The sequence below is a fragment of the Oncorhynchus mykiss genome, chromosome 25 (assembly GCF_057628025.1).
Source record: "Oncorhynchus mykiss isolate SJ-2025 chromosome 25, ASM5762802v1, whole genome shotgun sequence".
Lineage (NCBI taxonomy): Eukaryota > Metazoa > Chordata > Actinopteri > Salmoniformes > Salmonidae > Oncorhynchus > Oncorhynchus mykiss.
Window position 1 is genome coordinate 44020496 of NC_143046.1, and position 27392 is coordinate 44047887.

General features: G+C 43.4%; 1 pseudogene across 1 annotated transcript in view; it reads right to left on the minus strand.

Annotated features, from left to right (window-relative positions):
- Positions 1-1246: 1246 nt before the first annotated feature.
- Positions 1247-27392, minus strand: part of LOC110504166 (ATP-binding cassette sub-family C member 5-like) — a 37798-nt pseudogene continuing 11652 nt past the window's right edge. Inside the window, exons 2-16 of the transcript XR_016491546.1 lie at positions 23790-23808; positions 23385-23588; positions 20315-20453; positions 17478-17756; positions 15107-15275; positions 12865-12907; positions 12607-12754; positions 9870-10006; positions 9575-9681; positions 9046-9451; positions 8710-8777; positions 7225-7349; positions 6949-7021; positions 6445-6643; positions 1247-4411 (exon numbers count right to left, since the gene is read on the minus strand). The product of XR_016491546.1 is annotated as an ATP-binding cassette sub-family C member 5-like (transcript). The remainder of the gene's footprint in view (positions 4412-6444; positions 6644-6948; positions 7022-7224; positions 7350-8709; positions 8778-9045; positions 9452-9574; positions 9682-9869; positions 10007-12606; positions 12755-12864; positions 12908-15106; positions 15276-17477; positions 17757-20314; positions 20454-23384; positions 23589-23789; positions 23809-27392) is intronic.

Sequence of the window (27392 nt, forward strand, 5' to 3'; positions counted from 1 at the left end):
CGGTAGACTCAGCCTTGGTTTCTCAAATGACTGCCTCGCCTGGTTCACCAACTACTTTTTGGATGGAGTTCAGTGTGTCAAATCGGAGGGCCTGTTGTCCGGGCCGACTCTTTTTCTCTGTATACATCAATGATGTCACTCTTGCTGCTGGTGAGTCTGATCCACCTCTACGCAGACGACACTATTCTGTATACTTCTGGCCCTTCTTTGGACACTGTTAACAACCCTCTAGACGATCTTCAATGCCATACAACTCTCCTTCCGTGGCCTCCAACTGCTATTAAATTCAAGTAAAACTAAATGCATGCTCTTCAACCGATCGCTACCTGCACCTGCCCGCCCGTCCAGCATCACTACTCTGGACGGTTCTGACGTAGAATACGTGGACAACTACAAATACCTAGGTGTCTGGTTAGACAGTAAACTCTCCTTCCAGACTCACATCAAACATCTCCAATCCAAAGTTAAATCTAAAATTGGCTTCCTATTTCATAACAAAGCATCCTTCACTCATGCTGCCAAACATACCCTCGTAAAACTGACCATCCTACCGATCCTCGACTTTGGCGATGTAATTTATAAAATAGCCTCCAATACCCTACTCAATAAATGGGATGCAGTCTATCACAGTGCCATCTCTTTTGTCACCAAAGCACCATATATTACCCACCACTGCGACCTGTACGTTCTCGTTGGCTGGCCCTTACTTCATACTCGTCGCCAAACCCACTGACTCCAGGTCATCTACAAGACCCTGCTAGGTGAAGTCCCCCCTTATCTCAGCTCACTGGTCACCATAGCAGCACCCACCTGTAGCATGCACTCCAGCAGGTATATCTCCCGGGTCACCCCCAAAACCAATTCTTCCATTGGCCGCCTCTCCTTCCAGTTCTCTGCTGCCAATGACTGGAACGAACTATAAAAATCTCTGAAACTGGAAACACTTATCTCCCTCACTAGCTTTAAGCACCAGCTGTCAGAGCAGTTTACAGATTACTGCACCTATGCATTGCCCATCTATAATTTAGCCCAAACAACTACCTCTTTCCCTATTGTATTTATTTGATTTATTTATTTAGCTCCTTTGCACCCCATTATTTTTATTTCTACTTTGCACATTCTTCCACTGCAAATCTAGCATTCCAGTGTTTTACTTGCTATATTGTATTCACTTCAACACCATGGCCTTTTTTGCCTTTACCTCCCTTATCTCACCTCATTTGCTCACATCGTATAGACTTATTTCTCTACTGTATTATTGACTGTATGTTTGTTTTACTCCATGTGTAACTCTGTGTTGTTGTATGTGTCGAATTGCTTTGCTTTATCTTGGTCAGGTCGTAATTGTAAACAAGAACTTGTTCTCAACTACCTGATTAAACAAAAGGTGAAATAAAATATATATTTTTTGAACTTTATGTTTATTGTGGTAAAGCACGATATAAGCACAATTTAATTCAAATGCAAGAACCCTGGAAAATGTTTCCCCATTGTCAATTTCAACTGCCCCCTGGCGCCAGGCCTGGTCACTGTGCTGTTAAGCAAGTGGAATGTTTGTGTCAGCCCATCTGTCAACGACTCATACATAAATGAATGTCTGGCAGGCTGACACAGAAAGGTTATGACCGTATGTCTAAGTTAACAATGAAAAACGTCTGGCCAATTGTACAGAAATTACTTTTGGCAGGAGAAAACACAGTAAATCTATTAATGGAATATCCAACACCCACACATTCACGTCACAGCTAGGGGTAAAAAAAAAAAATTAGCCATCTTTGGAAAGTTAGTGGCACACAATTACGTGGGGACATGACCACTGTAATGGGCTGTCAGAAAAGTTTAGCAAAGGAAAGGGGACATATATCCAAATGGACTGGGAAACACAGAGGAGCACACACACACACACACAGGCACGCACGCGCACACAGAGGCACGCACGCGCACACACAGAGGCATGAACGCGCAGACACAGAGGCACGAATGTGCACACAGAGGCATGCACACGCACACAGAGGCATGCACACGCACACAGAGGCATGCACACGCACACAGAGGCATGCACACGCACACAGAGGCATGCACACGCACACAGAGGCATGCACACGCACACAGAGGCATGCACACGCACACAGAGGCATGCACACGCACACAGAGGCATGCACACACACACACACACACAGAGGCATGCACACACACACACAGAGGCATGCACACACACACACAGAGGCATGCACACACACACACAGAGGCATGCACACACACACACAGAGGCATGCACACACACACACAGAGGCATGCACACACACACACAGAGGCATGCACACACACACAGAGGCATGCACACACACACACAGAGGCATGCACACACACACAGAGGCATGCACACACAAATTATAGTAGAGCAACTCATGAAAACGGCTGAAAGAATAAGACAATTAGAGGGAGTCAAGGTTCTACCACAACCACTTTGCACCGCTTTCCTTTGAAAGGGCCTGAGTGTTAATCAATGAAAACCTGATAACGTTCCAAATGGTACCCTATGAGCTCGTCAAAAGTAGTGCACCATACAGGGAATAGGGTGCCATTTGGGAAGCACCCAGTGATGCACTCTCCTTTGACATGCCAATGAATGGTCAGGACATCGAGATGGGAGAACAATCCACAAGAACAATCCACAAGAACCACTCTAAAAGACATTTGAGCTTGACCTTGACAAACACTAGCCCCCTCATTGTCTTCAGGAAGAGAGCGGCTCCCATGGTCAGCACATAAACTCTTGAGTAGTATTGAACATGAGGGTTGAGCCTCATGCTATCGTTTGCCAAAGCTGCCACCGTTTCATTGGTTTTGTTCTCCAGGATTAATGATGTGTTCTGAGAGCAGATGAGAGTAACAAATCCCCATGAAGGAAACACACACAGGGCCGCCTCGGAAAAAACTGAATTTATATCTAATGAATGAGATAAATAAAACAGTACTGAGTCCAAGATAGAATACATGAAAGAAGCAGCCATTCGAATGATGTCGCTATTCCAAACGCATTCTTCAAATCTGACATGGACGACAGCTTTGCAGCACAACTGTTTTTCGGTGGCTCGTCCCTTGTTTTAATTATGTTTACCGCGTTTCTTTTTTAATTACTCGTGTTAAGATTAATGCTCTCACTTTCCCCAATACAACTCAGTGATGCGCAGAAGTCGTTTTTCTTGTGGTAGACATAGCCTCTACAGTGTACTGAGACATCCCTCTCAAGGTAGGCAGAAGTTGCCCTTTGCCACCTTTTTTTCATTCTAATGTTTCTAATAAGGATTGGGGGTATGGTAATCTGACCCTAATTGTGTGTCTGTGTGTAAGGCCATCATTTTGATCGAGTGGATCATCATTTAAATCCAGTGGATGATCATTTGGATCAAGTGCAAATAATATAATAAATCACCCCGCTGCCCTGGCGGATCCAGTAGCTCAGCCACCAGTTACTGAAGGCGATGTAGCCGGTGGTGAAGAGGAAGAGGTTGATGATGAAGGCACAAGGGCCTCCAGCTGCTTTGATGAAGGCCTTGTACACATCCCAGACCACGGCGTCAGAGCCCTTCTCCTCCGCTTTCATGAGCTGGTCTGGAGAGTAAAGAGCAGGAAAGAAAGGCGGGAAGGAGGGAAGAATAAAGAAAGGAATAAAAAAAAAAAGACCCATGTGAGTCATTTCCTTATTTCAAGCCCCAAAACTGTTTGAGGGAACACTTTAACACATTCTATCCATAGCGGTCGAGTCTCACCTTTCTGTTTCTCCATCGTAGGTCTGGCGACTTTAGCGACAATTGTGGTGGACTCAACCTTTTCCTCCCCCCCTTCTCCTTATTTTTCAGGTTATTTTTCACCAGGTTCTCGGGAAAAAAGCCAGAGAGAGCTACAGCATAAGACCCCACAAATCCTGGCGAAGCCATAACAATGGCCAGTGAGTAATTTAAAACAGACATCGGTGACAGGGTCTTTAGCGGTGCGACACCGGTAAATCAATGCACGCATAAATAATGAAGTCCTTGTATACGCTAACATTTCCCAGCCACCCGCTTGGCTTCTCCTGTCTCATGAATTATGCAGGATGGATGTATGATGTCATTGTGTAAAGAGGGATGAAAGGTGTTTTTACATAAAGGAGAGCTGGAGCTGGACTAGCCTGGTCCCAGATCAGTTTGTGCTGTCTTGCCTAGTCATAGATCTGTTAGTAAAACAGCACAAACAGATATGTGACCAGGCTAGTTGGACGTGCGCCGTGTGGTTGGCATTACCTTCTGCTGTACACTGTTTAAGGGGTGGCGTAGTCACTGTCTCTTCCCATGAGCTGGTTGTGGGTGCCATGCTCTGCAATCTGCCCTTCCTTCATCAGAATCACGTCGTCACACTCTGCCAGGTACTGAGAGAGTGTCAACACCAGTGATATATGTGATTCTCCTGTTGCAGAATCCTGGGATATAGTATGTTCCTCTATATTTCTATATGGCTCCTTTTCCTCAGCTTTCTCTATTCAGGCCAAATTCTTGTGATCCTTAACTTAGCCAAAATACATACATGTCAATGAGAGATTTGTGTGAAAGCTCAAGTTGCACAATGATCACTGAGCTACTGTATACAGTGGGGCAAAAATGTATTTAGTCAGCCACCAATTGTGCAAGTTCTCACCCTTAAAACGATGAGGCCTGTAATTTTCATCATAGGAACACTTCAACTATGACAAAATGAGAAAAAAAAAATCCAGAAAATCACATTGTAGGATTTTTTATGAATTTATTTGCAAATTATGGTGGAAAATAAGTATTTGGTCGCCTACAAACAAGCAATATTTCTGGCTCTCACAGACCTGTAACAACTTCTTTAAGAGGCTCCTCTGTCCTGCACTCGTTACCTGTATTAATGGCACCTGTTTGAACTTGTTATCAGTATAAAAGACAACTGTCCACAACCTCAAACAGTCCCACTCCAAACTCCACTATGGCCAAGACCAAAGAGCTGTCAAAGGACACCAGAAACAAAATTGTAGACCTGCACCAGGCTGGGAAGACTGAATCTGCAATAGGTAGGCAGCTTGGTTTGAAGAAATCAACTGTGGGAGCAATTATTAGGAAATGGAAGACATACAAGACCACTGATAATCTCCCTCGATCTGGGGCAAGATCTCACCCCGTGGAGTCAAAATGATCACAAGAACGGTGAGCAAAAATCCCAGAACCACACGGGGGGACCTAGTGAATGACCTGCAGAGAGTTGGGACCAAAGTAACAAAGCCTACCATCAGTAACACACTACGCCGCCAGGGACTCAAATCCTGCAGTGCCAGACGTGTCCCCCTGCTTAAGCCAGTACATTTCCAGGCCCGTCTGAAGTTTGCTAGAGAGCATTTGGATGATCCAGAAGAAGATTGGGAGAATGTCGTATGGTCAGATGACACCAAAATATAACTTTTTGGTAAAAACTCAACTCGTCGTGTTTGGAGGACAAAGAATGCTGAGTTGTATCCAAAGAACACCATACCTACTGTGAAGCATGGGGGTGGAAACATCATGCTTTGGGGCTGTTTTTCTGCAAAGGGACCAGGACGACTGATCCGTGTAAGGGAAAGAATGAATGGGGCCATGTATCGTGAGAATTTGAGTGAAAACCTCCTTCCATCAGCAAGGGCATTGAAGATGAAACGTGGCTGGGTCTTTCAGCATGACAATGATCCCAAACACACCGCCCGGGCAACGAAGGAGTGGCTTCGTAAGAAGCATTTCAAGGTCCTGGAGTGGCCTAGCCAGTCTCCAGGTCTCAAACCTATAGAAAATCTTTGGAGGGAGTTGAAAGTCTGTTGCACAGCAACAGCCCCAAAACATCACTGCTCTAGAGGAGATCTGCATGGAGGAATGGGCCAAAATACCAGCAACAGTGTGTGAAAACCTTGTAAAGACTTACAGAAAACGTTTGACCTCTGTCATTGCCAACAAAGGGTATATAACAAAGTATTGAGATAAACTTTTGTTATTGACCAAATACTTATTTTCCACCATAATTTGCAAATAAATTCATTAAAAATCCTAAAATGTGATTTTTCTCATTTTGTCTGTCATAGTTCAAGTGTACCTATGATGAAAATTACAGGCCTCTCTCATATTTTTAAGTGGGAGAACTTGCACAATTGGTGGCTGACTAAATACTTTTTTGCCCCACTGTATAGAGGAGAAAGCAAAGTCTAGATAGGGTTTTTCTCATTTCCTTTCAGTAGTAGTCCTTTCAGACTAAGCATCCCAAAGATATACAAAAGAGACTAGCTATGAAAGCCCATTCAGATCATTAATGCATTATGCAGGAATAAAACCATGTCAGATGACGTCGCCATATTACACAAGTCACTTATTTGCTGCAAATCATTCTGAATCTCACATCATTCAGATGATCCGTAGCTCATTTTACCTGAAGCTGCTGTGTGACAAAGATGGTCTTGCCCTTGGACACTGTGCGGATGTCGTTGTGGAAGAGCTGAGAGCCCACGTGGGTGTCCACAGCACTGAGAGGATCATCTAGGAGTAGAATGGTTCGCTCGCTGTACAGGGCACGTGCTGGGCTTACCCGCTGGTGCTGCCCGCCACAGGTTGGCACCACTCTCCCCGATCTAGAGTGAGAACATTGAGACAATGTTGACAAAATGTATCAAGGATTATTTCTCAATACATGGGCATCATAGGCCAGAACAGATGAGGACATAAAGATAGTTACATAAACACTTGTGTTTTCTCATAAAATACTACAGTGCACCCCAAAACATTCCATCTATAAACGCATGTACTACTTACTAGCCTTGTACATAGTTATTCCACTTTCTGCTACTTTGGTAAGGTCTATGCATTGTACAGTGTGGCCATAGTTCACATTGAGAGGATATCCAACAGAGAGATGTATGTATCAGACCTCTATTACCTCAGTCATATCCCCATAGGGCAGCTCTGTCAGATCAGGGATCAGGCAGCAGGCATCGAGCACAGAATTATACCTAATAAGGAAACACTGCCAAGGACATGAGTTAACATGAGAGGGAAACAGTCATTGTCGAGAGAAATGAGTAAGCCATGAGTTCGAAATGTCTTTGGCCCTTGTCAATGTGAAACTATCAAACTATGACATCCAAATGTGGTTTGTCATGGACTACAGACAATTAGCTGTTGATTTTATATACGCAAAATCAATCAATCTTACTTGTCTTCATCATATCCTTTTCCAAACAGGACGTTCTCTCTCAGTGAGTCGTTGAAGATCCAGGCCTGTTGAGCGACATACGCAATGCCACCACTGGCTGCCACGTTGCCCTCCAGCAGGGTCATCTGTTTAACACCAGGGATAAGACATGTTAATACATACTAGAGGTAAAGCTGACCTGGGCCAAAAGTCAAATACTTTCAGGGAAATACTTGAGCAGCGTTTGACTTCCTTTTCCCAGTACAATGGAACCAATGGAATAGTCCCAAAAGTGCCAATTTCAGGCTTAGTCAAACACACCTCAAATGCTTTCAAAAAATCTAATCAAATTTTATTTGTCACATACACATGGTTAGCAGATGTTAATGCGAGTGTAGCGAAATGCTTGTGCTTCTAGTTCCGACAATGCAGTAATAACCAACAAGTAATCTAGCTAACAATTCCAAAACTACTACCTTATAGACACAAGTGTAAGGGGATAAAGAATATGTACATAAAGATATATGAATGAGTGATGGCACAGAGCGGCATAGGCAAGATACAGTAGATGGTATTGAGTGCAGTATATACATATGAGATTAGTATGTAAACAGTGGCATAGTTAAAGTGGCTAGTGATACATGTATTACATAAAGATGCAGTAGATGATATAGAGTACAGTATACACGTATACATATGAGATTAATAATGTAGGGTATGTAACATTATATTAGATAGCATTTTTTAAAGTGGCTAGTGATATATTTTACATCATTTCCCATCAATTCCCATTATTAAAGTGGCTGGAGTTGAGTCAGTGTGTTGGCAGCAGCCACTCAATGTTAGTGGTGGCTGTTTAACAGTCTGATGGCCTTGAGATAGAAGCTGTTTTTCAGTCTCTCGGTCCCAGCTGTGATGCACCTGTACTGACCTCGCCTTCTGGATGATAGCGGGGTGAACAGGCAGTGGCTCGGGTGGTTGTTGTCCTTGATGATCTTTATGGCCTTCCTGTGACATCGGGTGGTGTAGGTGTCCTGGAGGGCAGGTAGTTTGCCCCCGGTGATGCGTTGTGTAGACCTCACTACCCTCTGGAGAGCCTTACGGTTGTGGGCGGAGCAGTTGCCGTACCAGGCGGTGATACAGCCCGACAGGATACTCTTGATTGTGCATCTGTAGAAGTTTGTGAGTGCTTTAGGTGACAAGCCGAATTTCTTCAGCCTCCTGAGGTTGAAGAGGCGCTGCTGCGCCTTCTTCACGATGCTGTCTGTGTGGGTGGACCAATTCAGTTTGTCTGTGATGTGTACGCCGAGGAACTTAACTTACTACCCTCTCCGCTACTGTTCCATCGATGTGGATAGGGGGGTGTTCCCTCTGCTGTTTCCTGAAGTCCACAATCATCTCCTTAGTTTTGTTGACTTTGAGTGTGAGGTTATTTTCCTGTCTGGTTTGTAGGGGAATCCCCCAGTAAGATGGTGATATTTGAAGGCCAATGATCTAGATCCTCACCTGTCCCAGTAGAGCAGACAGAAGCTCTTTCCACTCCCCACACCTCCACAGATTCCTACCAGCGTCCCCTGCAGATTAGAATGATACCAGTGATGTAATATTATGGATTTGTATTGAAATGCACTCAGTCAATTTAAAAGGAAAGAAGTGCAAAGTTGTGGTACAGCCTTGACTCCCTATAATTGTCTACTCTTTCAGCCGCTCTCTTTTTTCCATGAGTTGAACTACTATATTTGAAAGTGCCTGCAGGCTAAATCCATTTTTCTGTCCAGTGCCAGTGACTTAATGCTTTAGAGTGTGTTTGTGCATGTGTATATTTGTAAATGAGCCGTTTACCTTCTTGACGCACAGATCGATTCGATGCCGGGTCTTGTGCAGCGGCGGGCGGGTGGTCGAGCTCTGGGTGGAGGAGATGGTGCTCTGGGGGCTCTCCTGTTCCATGTGGGTGAGGAGCTTTTGTCCGTTGGGACTCTCGTTGTTCCCCTTGACCTTCTCTGCAATGATATACAGGCTCAGTTTCTCCTTGCGCAGTACACGTCGCATCCCGCCTCTTTTCTTCTTGTGGACAGTGATGGCTTTGGTGGGAGCTTTGGCCTTCTCCCAAGCCAACGTGGCATCACGGAACTCCACTGAATTCATAGGGCTGTCCGTTTTGGCCATCACAACCTCTCGGTCCTCCATCAAAAAGAGTCTCTGTTGACACAGATATGATAAGATGGACATTGAAAATTTGCATGAGGAGCTGATTAATTAATATGTCCATTTTGAAGTGCTGACAACAGTCCTTGCTGACTGAACGCTAGCTGACTTCGTGCCACAATCATTCCCAATTTTTGTACAACAATCTCGTCTGTCTTGTTTCTACCCGAAATCGGTTGACTGCCACAGAACCCTTGATAAAGCTTGTACAGCCAAGAGCGTGACCTTGAGGGCAAAGGTCATTGAGTTGAAGACTGCGACAACAGTGAAGGCCTGAAAGGAGCAGAGGGAGGAGGGGTCCAGCATAGTTCATTTAGTGAAATTCCACCTCTTTAAAAGCTTCTACGAATTTTATACAAACATCAACAAAAGCTACCGGTAGCTATTCAAAGCAATGAAAAGAGCACTCAGTTCCTGAAAAAGCACTTAATTCTTTAAAAGCTATTGACAGAGGTGCTTACCTGGGCTGCAGTGAGGTCATAACCCAAGGCCATGTGTAGAGTGAATGTGCAGACACTGGAAATCACCACGAATATGGGAGCCACGCCCACTGTGAGGCTCTGAACATAACCAGCCCTCTCCAATATCCCCCTCTCCTCTGAACACAGAGACAGAGACAGAGACAGAGAGAGAAGACAGTGAGAGCTCATCTTGTATTACCACTAGAGTCTTTCAGGAACTTAGTCTGACACTGTACATTTTGTATTCATCCTCAAACAACATTAGAGACACACTTACAGACATGGATAGAAATAAAAGAGACATGTTGGGCCTCGCGGCCATAAATGGTATAAAATGTACTTTTAAAATTGTGGGCCATTGGCAGCTGTCCCAGTCAAGTGCCCGTCTTGCCCTCCTTGTGTTCATGTATGTGTACATCTCCCAAATGTACAGTACCTTGTCAAAAGTTTGAACACCTACTCATTCAAGGGTTTTTCTTTATTTTTAGTATTTTCTACATTGCAGAATAATAGTGAAGACATCAAAACTATGAAATAACACATATGGAATCATGTAGTAACCAAAAAAAGTGTTAAACAAGCTCTTCAAAGTAGCCACCCTTTGCCTTGACTGCTTTGCACACCCTTGGCTCTCAACCAGCGTCACCTGGAATGCTTTTCAAACAGTCTTGAAGGAGTTCCCACATATGCTGAGCACTTGTTGGCTGATTTTCCTTCACTCTGCGGTCCAACTCATCCCAAACCATCTCGATTGGGTTAAGGCCGGGTGATTGTGGAGGACAGGTCATCTGATGCAGCACTCCATCACTCTCCTTCTTGGTCAAATAGCCCTTACACAACAAATGATAGTGGGACTAAGTGCAAATCAGATGGGATGGCGTGTCGCTGCAGAATGCTGTGGTAGCCATGCTGGTTATGTGTGCCATTAATTCTAAATAAATCAGACAGTGGCACCAGCAAAGAACCCCCACACCATCCCACCTCCTCCTCCATGCTTCACAGTGGGAACCGCACATGTGGAGATCATCCGTTCACCTATCCTGCGTCTCACAAAGACACGGCAGTTAGAGCAACAACATTTTTGGGGGGACTCATCCACCTGTCAAATGTCTATTGCTTGTGTTTCTTGGCCCAGGCAAGTCTCTTATTATTATTTGTGTCCTTTAGTAGTGGTCTCTTTGCAGCAATTTGACCATGAAGGCCTGATTCACGCAGTCTCCTCTGAACAGTTGATGTTGAGATGTGTCTGTTACTTGAACTCTGTGAAGCATTTATTTGGGCTGCAATTTCTGAGACTGGTTACTCTAATGAACTTATCCTCTGCAGCAAAGGTAACTCTGGGTCTTCCATTCCTGTGGCGGTCCTCATGAGTGCCAGTTTCATCATAGCGCTTAATGGTTTTTGCGACTGCACTTGAAGAAACTTTCAAAGTTCTCAATATGTTCCATATTGACTGACCTTCATGTCTTAAAGTAATGACTAGTAATGACTTGCCATAATATGGACTTAGTTTTTTACCAAATAGAGCTATCTTCTGTATACCTCCCCCACTTTGTCACAACACAACTAATTTGCTCAAACGCATTAAGGATGAAATAAATTCTACAAATTAACTTTTGGGAAGGCACACCTGTTAACTGAAATGCCTTCCAGGTGACTACCTCATGAAGCTGGTTGAGAGAATGCCAAGAGTATGCAAAGCTGCCATCAAGGCAAAGGGTAGCTATTTGAAGAATCTCAAATGGGGGGGGGTGCCTTAATCGACATCCATGTCTTCGGCGCCCAGAGAACAGTGGGTTAACAGCCTTGCTCAGGGGGCAGAATGACAGATTTGTCCTTTTTTTTACCTTGTCAGCTCAGGGATTCAATCCAGCAACCTTCCTCTTACTGGCCCAATGCTCTAACCACTAGGCTACCTGCCGTCTATTTTTTATCAGCAGGTGTAATATGGATGTCAATGAACAATAACTAATGAAGATAATGATATCACAACTCTTGATATTAAACAACTGATGTCTCTTAAGATGAACGTCCAATTAATTATCATAATAATAGGTATGATTATTATCATCATCATCCAAACGGTCGACTGATATGAGGATGAGTCCCACCTGTATAATTACAATCATGTTTAAAAGCACCAAACACTTCTTATCAACAATGTAAGGAAGAGCCTCGTGAGAAATGGCCCCCTCTAATTCTTCAATCTCCTCTAAGTGGAACAACCCTCTGCAGGTCTTTAGGTATCAAAGAGCTTTAAACACTTTTTTAATTAACCTTGGGGCGCAGGGATTAATTCAGGGCTTGCGTAATGCTGGAGAACAGGGAGGGAATCTAAGCCAATGGAATCTAATGGGAACGGAGTTTTCGGATCAATTGCGGGGATGAGTCTAATTTGATTTGATGATTGGAGGATTTAATGAAACTAATGTGTTTCAGGTAATGGATTGAATTTATTGGACTGACTGGAATTGAATTGGCCTAACCGAGAGGAAAATGTCAATATTAGTCAAATTAAGGAGGTACAAATAGAAGAAGAGGCACATTCTCAGTTGGAAATAATTACCTTAATCCAGATGCAAAACAGGAAGTGAGTCACTTATTATGATTTTTGCTGAGTCACAGGCCCTGTGCCATAAACGTGATGACTCGGGCCTTCTGTTTTTCCTGACCAAGTGACCTGACCAAAAAAGAAATGAAATACAAGCTGTGTGTGCGTGTGCAACCAGTCACTCACTGTGGATGTTCTGAGTGAAAGCGTTTTCCCAGCAGTACATCTTGATTAACTTGATACAGACTAGGATCCCATTCATGAGCCTCAAGCGCCGGTCAGTCACTACCACACACTTCTTACGGAAATACGCTGTGAGATGCGACGCCAGCATCTTTCATGGATGGAGAGAAGAAGGAACAGAGGAAAATTTGAGTGACAGTTGGGGGAAATGAAAGCAGACAGTCTATATCCCAAATAGCACCCTATTCCCTAGTGCACTACTTTTGACCAGAGCCCCATGGGAGTCAGCTGTTTGGCAGGGTTACTGCAGGGAACAGACTATAAACAGCTTCCACATCAATACAAAGGTCCCCAACAGGCCGTCTTTAGGCAGTCTTCAGACTGAAGCTCATGAGGGACAACACCAAAGTCAACAGGAGATTGGCAGGAAGGCAGGAGGAGAGTTTTGGGGGAGGAGTTTTGGAAAGTTAAGGGGAACAAACAGGTTGTGTTGTAAAGAATAACAGTCTGAAGTGAAATACTTTCACTTTAGTTTTTACAGTTATTGGAAAATAAGTTTATGACTAATACCATAAACAGGAAAGACAATTCAAGAATTACTAAGTGCTGAGAGTGAGAATTTCAGAGTAATCATGCTCCAAGTAACATTTCTGGGGTAACTGCTGGCAAAATAATGGTGTTTATCTTTTCAGTGGACAATATTTTCAGTCACTAAACCTAATACAGTGCCTTGTGAAAGTATTCGGCCCCCTTGAACTTTGCGACCTTTTGCCACATTTCAGGCTTCAAACATAGATATAAAACTGTATTTTTTTGTGAAGAATCAACAACAAGTGGGACACAATCATGAAGTGGAACGACATTTATTGGATATTTCAAACTTTTTTAACAAATCAAAAACTGAAAAATTGGGCGTGCAAAATTATTCAGCCCCTTTACTTTCAGTGCAGCAAACTCTCTCCAGAAGTTCAGTGAGGATCTCTGAATGATCCAATGTTGACCTAAATGACTAATGATGATAAATACAATCCACCTGTGTGTAATCAAGTCTCCGTATAAATGCACCTGCACTGTGATAGTCTCAGAGGTCCGTCAAAAGCGCAGAGAGCATCATGAAGAACAAGGAACACACCAGGCAGGTCCGAGATACTGTTGTGAAGAAGTTTAAAGCCGGATTTGGATACAAAAATATTTCCCAAGCTTTAAACATCCCAAGGAGCACTGTGCAAGCGATAATATTGAAATGGAAGGAGTATCAGACCACTGCAAATCTACCAAGACCTGGCCGTCCCTCTAAACTTTCAGCTCATACAAGGAGAAGACTGATCAGAGATGCAGCCAAGAGGCCCATGATCACTCTGGATGAACTGCAGAGATCTACAGCTGAGGTGGGAGACTCTGTCCATAGGACATCAATCAGTTGTATATTGCACAAATCTGGCCTTTATGGAAGTGGCAAGAAAGCCATTTCTTAAATGTATCCATAAAACGTGTTGTTTAAAGTTTGCCACAAGCCACCTGGGAGACACACCAAACATGTGGAAGAAGGTGCTCTGGTCAGATGAAACCAAAATTGAACTTTTTGGCAACAATGCAACACGTTATGTTTGGCGTAAAAGCAACACAGCTGAACACACCATCCCCACTGTCAAACATGGTGGTGGCAGCATCATGGTTTGGGCCTGCTTTTCTTCAGCAGGGACAGGGAAGATGGTTAAAATTGATGGGAAGATGGATGGAGCCAAATACAGGACCATTCTGGAAGAAACCCTGATGGAGTCTGCAAAAGACCTGAGACTGGGACGGAGATTTGTCTTCCAACAAGACAATCCAAAACATATAGCAAAATCAGAATGGTTCAAAAATAAACATATCCAGGTGTTAGAATGGCCAAGTCAAAGTCCAGACCTGAATCCAATCGAGAATCTGTGGAAAGAACTGAAAACTGCTGTTCACAAATGCTCTCCATCCAACCTCACTGAGCTCGAGCTGTTTTGCAAGGAGGAAAGGGAAAACATTTCAGTCTCTCGATGTGCAAAACTGATAGAGACATACCCCAAGCGACTTACAGCTGTAATCGCAGCAAAAGGTGGCGCTACAAAGTATTAACTTAAGGGGGCTGAATAATTTTGCACGCCCAATTTCAGTTTTTGATTTGTTAAAAAAGTTTGAAATATCCAATAAATGTTGTTCCACTTCATGATTGTGTCCCACTTGTTGTTGATTCTTCACAAAAAAATACAGTTTTATATCTTTATGTTTGAAGCCTGAAATGTGGCAAAAGGTCGCAAAGTTCAAGGGGGCCGAATACTTTCGCAAGGCACTGTACGTAAGTTTACGTATAAGTTATACGTAAGTATGAAGCTAAGGTGCCTCTGAGTTAAATAAACAGTGTCAGAGGAGAGTGGTGAGTGTAACTGTCCTCTCAATATCAGTTCACATTTTCCTATTAGCACCTTCATAGGGTGTGCATTCCTTTGTTAGTATGTGGATAACCTCCTACCATAGTAGAGTAGAAGAAGATGAAGCTGATCCAACCAGTGCAGTGGGTCCCAGGAAGTAAGCGGTGTAGGACAGACCAAGGATACCCACAAGTGGACCCCGGCTAGCAGACAGCCCACAGAGACTGCCTCGTATACCTGCTGGCCATCGCTGGAGCAGATGTTGATCAGCTGTAGGGAGGGACATTGACGCAGAATAATAGGAGAACACATTGAAACAGACCATGTACTTGACAAAGACAGTCAGTCAAAGAAGAAAACTAAATTAACCCTGTGCAACTGGGTCCTCAGTCCAGGACCCAGTTGCACAGGGCGGGGTCGAGACCCAGGGTCTCAAGCTTAATGATGAGTTTGGAGGGTACTATGGTGTTGAATGCTGAGTCAATGAACAGCATTCTTACATAGGTATTCATCTTCTCCAGATGGGATAGGGCAGTGTGCAGTGTGATGTTAATTGCATCTTCTGTGGACCTGTAGGGGCGGTAAGCAAATTGGAGTGGGTCTAGGGTATCAGGTAGGGTGGAGGTGATATGATCCTTGACTAGTTTCTCAAAGCACTTCATGATGACAGGAGTGAGTGCTACGGGGCGATAGTCAGTAAGTTCAGTTACCTTAGCTTTCTTGGGAACAGGAACAATAGTGGCCATCTTGAAGCATGTGGAGACAGCAGACTGGGATAAGGATTGATTGAATATGTCCGTAAACACACCAGCCAGCTGGTCTGTGCATGCTCTGAGGATGCGGCTAGGGATGCCGTCTGGGCCAGCAGCCTTGCAAGGGTTAACACGTTTAAATGTTTTATTCACGTCGGCCGTGTCGGTGGCACTGAATTGTCCTCAAAGAGGGCAAAGAAGTTGTTTAATTTGTCTGGGAACAAGACGATGTCCGCGAGCAACGGAGCTGGTTTTAATTTTGTAATCCGTGATTGTCTGTAGACCATGCCACATACATCTCGTGTTTGAGCCGTTGAATTGCGACTCTACTTTATCTATACTGACACAATGCTTGTTTGATTGCCCTGCGGAAAGAATAAATGCACTGTTTGTATTTGGTCATGTTTCCAGTCGCTTTGCCATGATTAAATGCTGTGGTTCGCACTTTCAGTTGCGCGAATGTTGCCATCAATGCACGGTTTCTGGTTAGGGAAGGTTTTTATAGTCACAGTGGGTACAACATCTCCAATGCACTTCCTAATAAACTCACTCACCGAGTCAGCGTATACGATGTTATTGTCCGAAGCTACCCGGAACATATCCCAGTCCACGTGATCGAAGCAATCTTGAAGCGTGGAATTCGATTGGTCAGACCAGTGTTGGATAGACCTAAGCACAGGCACTTCCTGTTTTAGTTTCTGCCTATAGGAGGGGAGCAACAAGATGTTGTCATGGTCATATTTGCCGAAGAGAGGACGGGGGAGGGCCTTGTATGCATCGCGGAAGTTAGGAGTAGCACTGGTCCAGTGTTTTGCTCGAGCAGGTACGACAATCAACATGCTGGTAGAATTTACGTAGCCTTGTTCTCAAATTGGCTTTGTTAAAATCCCCAGCTACAATAAATGCAGCCTCAGGATATATGGTTTCTAGTTTACATTGAGTCCAGTGAAGTTCTTTCAGGGCCGTCGAGGTATCTGCTTGGGGAGGGATACACACGGCTGTAACTATAATTGAAGAAAATTCTCTTGGGAGATAATGCGGTCGGCATTTGATTGTAAGGAATTCTAGGTCAGGTGAACAAACGGATTTGAGTTCCTGTACGTTGTTATGATTACACCATGAGTCGCATATCATGAGGCATACACCCACATCCTTCTTCTTACCAGAGAGATGTTTGTTTCTGTCGATGCGACGCATGAAGAAACACGGTGGCTATACAGACTGACAACATATCCCGAGCGAGCCATGTTTCCATGAAACAGATAATGTTACAAACTCTGATGTCTCTCTGGAAGGCAACTTGTGCCATAATTTCGTCCACCTTGTTGTCTAGAGACTGGACATTGGCGAGTAATATGCTCGGAAGCGGTGGATGGTGTGCTCGCCTTCTGACCAGGAGTCTGCTCCGTCTGCCTCTCCTGCGGCGACAATGTTATTTTGGGTCGGCCTCTGGGATTAGACTCAATGTCCAGGGTAGAGGTCCGAACAAAGGATATGATTTGGGAAAGTCGTATTAATACATTGAAAAAACTAATTACTGCATAGTTTCCTAAGGACTTGAAGCGAGGTGACCATCTGTCGGCGCCATCTTGATTTAGTCCGCCGTCACACAAACACCCTGTTCCCAGATCTGTTTGGGACCAGGCATGACAATGAACAGAGAAGTTGGCTATACAGCCAAACTGATCTGGGATCTGGGACCAGGCTAAAAAACACTCACCTCTCCGGCACTGATGTCTTTGGTGCTGCGAAGGCAGAGGATCTTGTGAAAGGCGAATGTGAGCGCTGCACCCCAGAGGCGAGCGGCGGTGCGGTAATTGACAGCCCACATGAGCACCAGGGACCAGGAGCGCATCAGCTCCATCAAGAAGATCCCTGCCACCAGGGAGAGGCCGTAGGGCAGCCAGCCCTCCACACTCTGAGAATACTCTAGCAGGGCATGGACCAGGAGTGCCTGGGATTGGGAATACCGGTGAAGGTGGGAAAGGGGGGAGGTAAGAAAGGAGGAGGAGAGGGTGGATGAGAGAAAGAGTGAGCAAAAGAGTTAGCATTTTGAGGCAGAAGTCAAAAATGTTGGAGGACATCAGAGTCAGTGAACTGGAGAATGTACAGTGCCTTGCGAAAGTATTCGGCCCCCTTGAACTTTGCGACCTTTTGCCACATTTCAGGCTTCAAACATAAATATATAAAACTGTATTTTTTTGTGAAGAATCAACAACAAGTGGGACACAATCATGAAGTGGAACGACATTTATTGGATATTTCAAACTTTTTTAACAAATCAAAAACTGAAAAATTGGGCGTGCAAAATTATTCAGCCCCCTTTAAGTTAATACTTTGTAGCACCACCTTTTGCTGCGATTACAGCTGTAAGTCGCTTGGGGTATGTCTCTATCAGTTTTGCACATCGAGAGACTGACATTTTTTCCCATTCCTCCTTGCAAAACAGCTCGAGCTCAGTGAGGTTGGATGGAGAGCATTTGTGAACAGCAGTTTTCAGTTCTTTCCACAGATTCTCGATTGGATTCAGGTCTGGACTTTGACTTGGCCATTCTAACACCTGGATATGTTTATTATTGAACCATTCCATTGTAGATTTTGCTTTATGTTTTGGATCATTGTCTTGTTGGAAGACAAATCTCCGTCCCAGTCTCAGGTCTTTTGCAGACTCCATCAGGTTTTCTTCCAGAATGGTCCTGTATTTGGCTCCATCCATCTTCCCATCAATTTTAACCATCTTCCCTGTCCCTGCTGAAGAAAAGCAGGCCCAAACCATGATGCTGCCACCACCATGTTTGACAGTGGGGATGGTGTGTTCAGCTGTGTTGCTTTTACGCCAAACATAACGTTTTGCATTGTTGCCAAAAAGTTCAATTTTGGTTTCATCTGACCAGAGCACCTTCTTCCACATGTTTGGTGTGTCTCCCAGGTGGCTTGTGGCAAACTTTAAACAACACTTTTTATGGATATCTTTAAGATTTGGCTTTCCTCTTGCCACTCTTCCATAAAGGCCAGATTTGTGCAATATACGACTGATTGTTGTCCTATGGACAGAGTCTCCCACCTCAGCTGTAGATCTCTGCAGTTCATCCAGAGTGATCATGGGCGTCTTGGCTGCATCTCTGATCAGTCTTCTCCTTGTATGAGCTGAAAGTTTAGAGGGACGGCCAGGTCTTGGTAGATTTGCAGTGGTCTGATACTCCTTCCATTTCAATATTATCGCTTGCACAGTGCTCCTTGGGATGTTTAAAGCTTGGGAAATCTTTTTGTATCCAAATCCGGCTTTAAACTTCTTCACAACAGTATCTCGAACCTGCCTGGTGTGTTCCTTGTTCTTCATGATGCTCTCTGCGCTTTTAACGGACCTCAGACTATCACAGTGCAGGTGCATTTATACGGAGACTTGATTACACACAGGTGGATTGTATTTATCATCATTAATCATTTAGGTCAACATTGGATCATTCAGAGATCCTCACTGAACTTCTGGAGAGAGTTTGCTGCACTGAAAGTAAAGGGGCTGAATAATTTTGCACGCCCAATTTTTCAGTTTTTGATTTGTTAAAAAAGTTTGAAATATCCAATAAATGTCGTTCCACTTCATGATTGTGTCCCACTTGTTGTTGATTCTTCACAAAAAAATACAGTTTTCTATCTTTATGTTTGAAGCCTGAAATGTGGCAAAAGGTCACAAAGTTCAAGGGGGCTGAATACTTTCGCAAGGCAGTGTATTATGACTGAATTGAAAAGATAGGCACAGTCTAAAATATTGACAGTGAGATTACCAGTGCGCACTATAGTCCAATCTATACAGTAGGCCTACATAGCACCCAGACAGGAATGTGAGACAAACAAGTCATTGTGTAACTAGTAAATCCAATTAACGCTATTAGAGGGGAATGAGGAAAGCTGCTAGCATGTATCACACCACACATAGCCCTAGCATGACATTCAAATAAACAGCTAGAAGTGGTGGAAACAAAACATCCACTCAATAATATCGCAGTTGGGGAACTCAAAACTTAAATGCCTTTCATCTGAAATGTAATTTAATATGGCTGTAATAAGCGCCCGCATTGTACTGCACTATCAGCACTTTTGCGTTTCACTGCCGGTCGATGCTAATTTGGGGTATTTTAATTAGGAGGAGGTGGGAAATTAAGCCCAAAGTGTGGCAGTTGGAAAATAACTGTATATTTCTGGGCCAAAGTGCAACCATGGTACACACTGGCTAATCTGCAGGATTAATATGGGTTTCACCATCGAAGGCTTTGTAATCTTCTGCTATGTTCTCAAACATTTTCAGACTAGTGTGAAATGGGATAGTACTTCCCAGAGTACTTCCCAAATGGCACCCTATTCCCTGCAGAGTGCACTACTTTTTACCAAATTCCTACGGGTCCTGGACAAAAGTAGTGCACTACATTGGGAATAGGGCATTATTTGGAACGCATCCCCAATTTCTGAGCCAGCATGAGGCCGAATGAGGACTGCCAATGTTAGGTAAATCAGCAAAAAAGAAAGAAAGCAGATTTGAAGTGTATTTTCAGGCCCCACAAAGCCGGTGACCATGGTGATGAGGAGGGAGAAGATGGCGACCAGCATGCGGGTCTGGCAAAACCTCCAGAAGACACGGGATAGGGATGCCTCTTCTTTCCCCTTCTGTTTCAGCTCATCATGCCACAGGCTCTCCAGTCTGACCGTAGGGTAAGAGTGAGAGAGAGTGAGAGAGAGATTAAGATTAAGAAACTTGAGACCACTGACTCAGCAATAGTTGCTCTTGATCACAGATCTAGAATCAAATTAGCCTTCACCCAGTCCTAGCCTTTTCCTATTCGAGGGATGACAAAAACACCCGACCCTGTATCAATGGTTACGGAAAACTTACGCCTACTCTGCATAATCATTTACATTAGCTTCTTGAAACAATCCATGTAAGCGTATTGTAAACCAAGATAGGCATGATGAAGAAAGTCAATGGTAGACCTACAGTATATCTTTCCAAATTAGTATGCACTACGCAGACATACAGTCAGCTAATATTATGTTGGTGATTGAAATTAGCATTTTTGGAGTACAAATTATACTCTTTACACAAACGCACATTTCATACCAGTATTTTACACTAAATTAGACTCATTATGTGGAAAACCACTGCCAAAGAACTGTAGATCACTTAATTTGTTTTTTTGTAATTCAAAGCGACTTCAAGATTTGACTTCTAATGAAAATCACTACATAAAATAAATCCATTATTATTAAACGTTGTGGTTCAGCTTAATTACAGTAACAGGCAACGAGCCCAATGGGAGGTGAGAATGGATAGGATAATCGCAGTGTGAGCAATACACGCCAACATGCTAAATATGTGCTAATGCTCTTTTTTTACCACCATGGAAATCCCCATGAAGAAGGAAAAGGCCTTAAATGACTAAATGGATCACTCCTAATGGCTTGAAAAGAGAGAAGGAGCAGCTGCCGCATCTAATTTATGTCTTAATGGGTTTATTAAAAACGTATCAGAGATATAAAGTGCATTAACCTGAGCACGTGCTCCCGCAGGCTGATAATTACTACTTTAATTCACATTACCTGCAACCTGAGTGAGATTTTACAATTAACACAATTAAGCAGTCTCTGCAGAGCGAGTTTTGCAGGAAATGAAACATTCAAAGTTTAGTATAAATAATATATCTCCTTTTTGAGTTTTTGGTTTGAACTGATATCAACGGTCTATACACCAAGCAGTTTAATTTCGAGAGAAGCCTTTTGGAGTTTTCAATCCTGTAAAAAGCCCCAAAAGATAGTGATTCTACAAGCAAATTCAATCCAGTTCACTGTCTGTAATTTTGAAAAGAGTTGTCTAGTAGGATCGCACTATGGAGTGTAATTGCACATAAAGCAACTACAAAAAAACGCTAACTTAACAATACCCCCCAAAAATGTTAACGTAGTGCTGCAAGATATAGGCCTAATTGCCACATTTTATACCGGCAAGCCTAACAAAAAACGTGCCTAAGAAAACAAATGTGGTGACGGAATGCAGCTAGTGGATAACCTGCTGGTGTTTCATTGATGGCACCTGACAACTCTCCCAGGGGGCTCTCTGGCTTCTCTCCGGTCCCCCTATCTGTGTGTTGCATAAGTGTTCTAGCCATTTAAACACAAAGTTAAACCCTCCTCCACTCTACCTCTTCTTTTCAGACGCAGCACACACATACAATGCATGTGGCCATTTTCAGGGCCACGTTTGGCCCCAGGCTAGGGACACTTCGTATGCGTCCCTCCCCTATAGCATACGCCTAGCTGACAGGAATTTCTGCTTTTGATCAAGATGTGGAAGTCATGTCGAAAATGAGCCACAAATGCTCCACCAGTTAATATGTCCATCTTTTGTTAATTCATTCCATCCATCAATCTACTCATGAATAATAACAGATTCACCTCCATAAGGGTGAGGACACAAGCCATGAGCAGGAAGGATTGCTTGAGGTGATTTTGGCAGCTAAAAAATAAGAGGTGTGTCTCCAGTCAAAGCGAGACATGGAGAGACAGGCTGTCCCGATGCGAGGATGAGGGTTAATGACATAACCGCCCTCTCTGTAGGCAGGACTGAGCAGAGCTAGTCCCTGCTAACTCTAAAAACACCCTAATCCCAGGCTATTAATACAATCTTCCCTACCGCCAGATCTCTATGGAGACAGGATGTTCACCATTCAGTCAATCAACCCCTGTGGAGGGTGACTCTTGGAAATCAAGGGAATACCACATTAGGCAACTGCAAAGGTCCACTCAGCAATTACCCACAATGCACCTGTCTGTTAAACCTCGGCCGCACTTCTGTTTTCTAGGCCTACCGTCTGTGTTTGTCCAATGTTATTTGAACATTGGTTTAACTTGCAAAGGGACAGGAAATGTGATTCATTGAATGTTTGCTGAAGGGGAAAACATTGAGTTCCTTGAATGAATGTTGAAGAGGAAAACAATAACCCTGTTGAACCTATGTAGAGTCAATGGACAGTGGGTGCTTAGGGATTGATGTTTGACAATAGTCTCACCTGTGGCAGTTGTATTAAGAGCTCTTGTGGCAGGACAGGCCCCATACATTGTCTATGGAGAGGCTGGATGTCTTGTGGGCCCTCAGAGCGAGTGGGGTGAGCCAGTGCAGAATCATGAAGGAGAAGAGGCCAGAATTGTCGACTGGGTGCTGGTGCCTGTGAGAAAGACAGTAAAAATCGAGGCATGATTTGGGTGTTAGAGTGCAAGAAAGAGCGACAACAAGAAAATAAGAAAATGGCCCTGAACCTTCACTGACTCGGCAAAGTGGAAAAATGAATCATGAACAGCCGTTGTTTGAACAGCAGTTTGTAGACACTTTATTGAATTCTTGGGAAGCAGTGGAAAAAAAGTTGCATTCAAATGCGATTCTCTTAAATGGCACCCTTTTCCCTTCACAGTGCACTAATGTTGACCAGAACTAATAGGACTCTGGTCAAAAGTAGCGTACTATGAAGGGAATAAGGTGCCATTACACACAACTCAGCAGGGCACACTGTCTCTTAAGTCTCAACATTGCAGTATTGCAGATTAGGAGCTGAGTAAAGGCCCTAAAAAGGAGGATGCTTACTTGTGTGTTATCCTGAAGGGATTCATTATCTGCAGGCTGTGACTGTAGCGGCCAGATCTCCGCCTGGGACTGGTCCTCGCCACCACCTCCCTCTGACCTTTCTCTTCATCAGGGTCAGGTAATGTTGGGGTTGCGGGGGAGGTCAGGGGCAAGCCTTCCACTTGGCCAGCTGCTTCTAGGGCATCAGGGAACATGGCTGCCCTTCTGTAGAGGGGAAAGGCAAACAAAGGTTAGTTGACATGTAAAAGTGTTCGAACTGGACCTTTCTGTGGGAATGTGGGTTGGAGTTGAATTATGGTAATAATAATAATTTATTACAGTTGTAAAGTGCTTTTCATTTTACAGAATAATCTCATTAAAAAAAAAATAAAAATAAAGAATTGACAAGTAGACAGGGCAACTGACACAAAGAACACAGCTGACACTACAAGGGAAAAGGACACCAAGGAGCACAGCTATCAACAGAAAGCCTTCCTAAAGAGAAAGGTCATTAGGCCCATTTTAAAGGAGCCCAGAGTCTGTGCTTCTTTCAGGTTGTCCGGGAGGGCATTCCAGAGGATGGGGGCAGTCGAGCTGGAAGGAGCGGAGGTTGGTCCTGGGGGCTTGGGGGAGCAGGCTGTCGCTTGACCTGAGGGTGGGGTTATGGAGGGAGAGCAGTTCTTTGAGACAAGGAAGGGCATTGTCATGAATACACTGGAAAGTCAGCAGGAGGTTTTTGAATTCAAACCAGAATGAGAGGGCGAGCCAGAGCAGAGATGCCAGGATGGGGGTGATATGATGGTGTTTCCTCACTCTCATCCAGGATCCTGGCAGCTCTGTTCAGGATGTATTAGAGCTTCTGGAGACTCCTGCCAGGGATCCCGATGAAGAGTGCATTACAGTATTCCAGCCTTGAGGAGATAAAGGCATGGACTAGCTTCTCTGCATCATACTTTTTTATATGTGCAGAGACACTTGATGGCCTAACAACAAGTTTGAGTGCAGTGGTTTCAAGCACTTTAGAGTTGAAAAGTCCTGAAATTTATGAATTTCTCTAAATTTAACTGTATGTCTGTCATTCAGTTAGCTTACCACCTCCCTCTGAGCCCCATTAGAGAAGCCTCTTTGTTTTGCTGACTCACCGGTGGACACACACACACACACACACACACACACACACTGCAAGAGTCAGTTACAGTGATATGGGAACCAAGGTAAAGTTAAGCTTGACATGTAAAATCAGAAAGATAACAATACATGTGCTGAAAGCACTGTTCAGGTGTCAGTACTGTGAGAACTGCAGTGAAGTGAGACGTTTCACTTCACATACACAAGAAAGATCCACTTCCACCTTTATCATGTGAAGTTTGTCACCAGGCTGATGACTTTATAGAACCCGGTGCTATATCAGAGACCAAGCCTAAACAATTCCAAAATAGAGGCCCTGTCAAGGAAACATCCCCTGGACTACACTGCCCAAACTTGTTGGAATCAATGATTTCCTTACAGTATGTTAATTCAGACTGGTCTCATACACTAGACGTAACATAGTACATGTATTAATATGATATGTGACACCACCTGGATTTGGTCTTATGTAGCAAAATTTGAAATTGTGTTTTTTACATTGGATAAAAGTAGAGACTCAGAGCTACAAAATGGTATATCATACACTGCATTTGAGGAACAATGGGAAAGTAATCCTGCTTTTAAAGTTGATCAACTTGCTGGGAGCTAACCAAAATGGTTCAATGTAATCTAACATTAGGCTCTAACTAGAAAAGCAAACGGCTCTGGAATACGAATAATAACGTCAGCTAGGGAGCCAGCCAGCTAATGTTAGCTAGCTAGTTAACAGTACACTTTAGCTTAAGACATATAGCTAGCTAGGTAAATGGCTCGCCTGTGAAGCCATGACTTGCGACATACGCCTAGTTTCCTGAATTGGGTCACACATGGTTACATAAGGCAGGTGGTTACCTGCGAAAAGTGCAAATCAATCCCAGAACAACATGGTGAAGATGCTGGAGGAAACAGGTACAAAATAATCTAAATCCACATTAAAACAAGTCCTATATCGACATAACCTGAAAGGCCGCTCAGCAAGGAAGAAACCACTGCTCCAAAACCGCCATAGAAAAGCCAGACTACGGTTTGCAACTGCACATGGGGACAAAGATCGTACTTTTTGGAGAAATGTCCTCTGGTCTGATGAAACAAAAATAGAACTGTTTGACCATAATGACCATTGTTATATTTGGAGGGAAAATGGGGAGGCTTACAAGCCTAAGAACACCATCCAAACCGTGAAGCACGGGGGTGGCAGCATCATGTTGTAGGTGTGCTTTGCTGCAGGAGGGACTGGTGCACTTCACAAAATAGATGGCATCATGAGGATGGAACATTATATGGATATATTGAAGCAACATCTCAAGACATCAGTCAGGAATTTAAAGCTTGGTTGCAAATGAGTCTTCCAAATGGACAATCAGCCCAAACATACTTCCAAAGTTGTGGCAAAATAGCTTAAGGACAAGAAAGTCAAGGTATTGGAGTGGCAATCACAAAGCCCTGACCTCAATCCTATAGAAAATTTGTGGGAAGAACTGAAAAAGCGTGTGCGAGCAAGGAGGCCTACAATCCTCACTCAATTACATCAGCTCTGTCAGGAGAAATTGGCTAAAATGAACACAATTTATTGTGGGAAGCTTGTGGAAAGCTACCTGAAATGTTTGACCCAAGTTAAACAATTTAAAGGCAATGCTACCAAATACTAATTGAGTTCTGGGAATAATTCTGACCCACTGGGAATGTGATGACAGAAATAAAAGCTCAAATAAAATCACATTCTTAAAATGAAGTGGCAATTTTTACTAGGATTAAATGTCAGGAATTGTGAAAAACTTAGTTTAAATGTTTTTGGCTAAGGTGTATGTCAACTTCCAACTTCAACTGTACGACTTTTTAGCTACTTTGTAACTACTTTGCATGTTTGCTAACCCTTCCCCTAACCTAAATCTTAAACTTAACCCTAACCTCTAGCCTAGCTAACGTTAACCAGCTAGCTAACGTTAGCGACCTAGTTAAAAATCATAACATATCATACATTTAGGAAATTTGTAACATCATACGCATGGGTGATGGACATCCAGAAATTAATACAAGCCATAACATATCATACTAAACGGTGTCTCGGATTTACACACAGAATAATACAAAATGCTGTGAGACCAGGTAGGTCATTCCCAACTTTCTGCTGCAGGGCTAACTGTGGGATGGGTAAATGTATGAACTCAACAAAAGGGCAACAAAATAGATATGGAACTAAGCCAAAACTGGTTCATATTAATTTAAGATTACGTACAATTGTCCAAAGGAGGTTAAGAACGTGACCTGAGAATAAGCAAACCTAAATGTTTGTTTACCCTACATTCTGACATCTTTGTTTGCTGATAGTGTCATGTCCAAATAAATGGCAGGTATTACAATACAAAAGCTATTTTTGACAGATAGCATGTGATTTGCATGGAAGGACAGTAACAGAATAAGAATCTAATATAACATGGTGGCTTCAAGCATGCCTGCATTGAAATCATGCAAGTATTGCCAAAGCGTTGTAAATAATAAGGTATATTGTGCAAAAAGCTCTGTTGTTGATTAGAGACACTTTCATTCCTTATGAAAAGTAATTCCTTATGCAATACTGTAGGTTTAAACAATCCATCTCCTTTGCACCATTTATTTCAATAAATTGTGTTATAATTTGGTGGGTGCTTATATTTGTCCTATTTCACACATGTATAACTGTGTATTTTTACGCATGTGTGATTTGGAAATGTGTTTTTTTTGCAAATCCCAACTCTCTGAGACACAGTCTGAGAGTGTGGCCACAGCCAGGGTCTTCCATTAATAAAAAGTGACCCTGGAGCAATTAGGGTTAATTGCCTTGCTCAAGGGCATGAGCAAGGCTGTGTGTGTGTGTGTGTGTATGTATTTGTGTATGTAAGTAAACGGGTGCCCAGGGTGTTC